Below are 2,936 nucleotides of genomic sequence, written 5' to 3'. Positions count from 1 at the left end.
CCGGCCAACATTAGAATGAGCAAAAGGAGCTGGGGCTTTAATTGTAAAGTATGTGAAGGCAAAATAACACACTGTAAAAAAAAAATTGTTGAAGAGGCTGGCAGCCGTAAGAAGGATGTTTGCATGTGATAAAGACAATGGTTTGTGGAAAGTTGAGAAAGGAAATGGAGTGGCCAGGACAAGGCATAAGTTAAAAGGACAAAGCAGGTGATTACAGGTGGTTACAAGTAAGATGATGTGAGAAAGAACAATTTAAATACAGGTGTAAATTTTCATTGGAAGAGTGAAGAAAACGGAGCAGCCGGGTACATTGCAGTGACTAATGTGGGTCAGAACGGGGGGAGTGTAATGTAACATGTGTGATGTGATGAGACATCTGTGTGATGTGTGATGTGTGTAATGTAACATGTGTGATGTGATGAGACATCTGTGTGATGTGTGTAAAGTAACATGTCTGAAGTTTGAAACTAATGGCCCCAATAAAAGCAGACCTATATTGTATGTTTCCTATTTTTAACAGCAGTAATGTCTAAAAATGTTAGTGTTTTGTGTATGGGGTTAAAATCAGTTCCACTTTTTTTCATATTTTTTTTATGTAACGTGTCTTATCTTCGCACACGCGCAGTCGTCTGTAACTACACCAAGCGAGAAAAATATTACAGCCGGCTGGATCTGTTTGTAAAAAGATAAAAGCTATACTGCAGATTAATGTGTTATAATGTGATAAGATTTAATGTTGGAATGTTTTGCTGTTGATTCAAATGTATTAAACTACAGATATTGTGAGACACAGGGTTTTGAAAATGTATGTGCCCCCTCTGTTCCCTATTTTTATGTATAGTTTATTGGTTTGCAGTAATTAGTATTACCAGATATATTATTTTCTGTGTTATTGAATAACTAATTACATTTGTCTTGATTTTTTTGTTTTCACACATGAGGCACGTGCTATGGTGCTGCCTAAATGTTATTTTTGAAAATGTGAGATGTTTTACAGGTAAATTGTTGCAGGTTATTTTAAAGATAAAATGTATTTTTGTCAGGAGAAAGTAATCTTTTTTGTTCCAGGCTGTTGTGTATTACAGGGGGTTAAACTAGTGCCCCCCCCCCCCCCCCCGATAGAATGCCTAATTTTATTATGTTGATATGTAGTTTTGAACCCTGCTACATTACTTTCGCAGAGTCCAAATAGGAGGGAATGTTGAAGGGACTGATCAGGTAGTTTTGTTTTGTGTTTTATTTTGTTTTGAATTAATGAATTTGGTTCTAGGAGATCTACAAAATGTGTATGAGCTTCAAGGAGTAATCCAGATTAAATGTGTATGACAGTAACCTACATTTTGAGGTTTTTCTGTGTAGATGGTTCCAGATCCTTCCAGAACGGTGAATATGGCACTGGGTAAGCTGTGCTGTAGTCTCCACCCAATATGAGGTATTGTGTAAGAGACAATCCCCCTCCAGAAGAGGCTGGACGCAGCCTGCAGGGATTAAGGGAAGCCGACATGACCGTCCTGGTAGGGAAAGGGTTAATTAGGTGAGGGAGAGTTGGAGGGAGTTGGAGGGGGGACGGGGAGGAGTTAAGGGGGACGGGGGGCCGTTACTGAGCTTCCCGCTGTTTTTCGGCATTGAGCCGGAAGCAGCGGGAGGAGTAACACGAAAAAAGTAAGCTCCCCGTTGCCCGCGCTTCTCAGCATGGCAGAGACATTAATGTTAGAGCGGCTGCGTGCCGCTGCTGTGCACCACGGTCCCGGTTGGCTAGAGGAGACCGTGGCTGCAATAACGAGGATCCCGGACGCCGTTTCGCCACGTCAGGCCCGGCGTTCGGGGTCTGTTGCAGGGGACAGGCTCCCCTCCCCCGGCCCCCTTACAAGCATGGCTATGGCGGCGGGGGGGGAGTCGGCAACAACCGCTCCTGCGCAGAGCAGGCAGAGAGCGTTGCCGGGGGTGACGGCGACTCAGGCCGGGTCGACCCGTCCCTCTCGGCGGTCCCGACCTCCAGAGCGCCTCAGTCCGGAGGCAGTCCCGCGGACACGGCGTCGCAGAGGGAGCCCGATCCCGGACGCTGCAGGCCAGGCAGCTGGGAGGACCGCCCCTTCCCAGGCCCTGCGTCCTGGCAGGAATCCCAGGCCGCGACGGGGTCCGGCGGTAAGCAGGGAGTCGCAGGCTGGGCTCCCTGTCACCCCTCCCCCATCAGATGGAAGATTTGGAGGACAAGGTACGGCCGCCCCGCCTGGTGATGTTCCGGCCAGGGGGCAGGCTTCGTCAGGATCGTCTAGACGGACGCCTAGATCTGCAGCGACGTCGAGGCAACAGGTCCGGTCGGAAGTCTGGGTCCCGGCGGTCGGGCGGCAGGTTGCCGGCCCATCGGTCAGCGCGTCTTCATCCCCGTTCCGAAGATGTCGTTGGGATGGACAGTCGTCGGCGAGAGAAGAGCTGGAGGAAGGTGAACTGGACGTGTATCGTCGAGGTCAGGATGGTCCGGCTGACGGGAACACAGCGCCTGTGCAGCCCGGTGAGTGTATAACTCCATCATTGTCTTATCCAGCGATTTTTATGTCGGGTGTCGGCGGGGGGGCTGCTAGCATTGCATCGGGGGCCGGTAGTGGCGCGGGCGGACGCGACGGAGCGGGTTTGGCGGACTTAGTGGGTTGCTTACGGGAGCAGGTGGGGCGCCTAGATAGGGCCGCGGCGCCGGTAGTCACGGAAGTGTCCCCTGCGGTAGTTTGGGAAGGCCCCAGGGACGTGGGATCGTTACAGGCGCGGCCCGTGATGGCGGTTAGAGAGGCGGTCGCGGTGTCGGTACAGACCGAGGCACAAAAGGATGGCGATCGAGTGCGTATTGATGATCGTGCTCGGGGGGAGGTGTACGTTTGTTTTGAAGGTCCGTTGGGGGCGCATTTAAAGCAGGAGGTGCGCGAGCGGATCTGGAAGGACGA

This window comes from Rhinoderma darwinii, chromosome 5 (assembly GCF_050947455.1).
Source record: "Rhinoderma darwinii isolate aRhiDar2 chromosome 5, aRhiDar2.hap1, whole genome shotgun sequence".
Lineage (NCBI taxonomy): Eukaryota > Metazoa > Chordata > Amphibia > Anura > Rhinodermatidae > Rhinoderma > Rhinoderma darwinii.
This window is presented reverse-complemented; position numbering follows the sequence as displayed.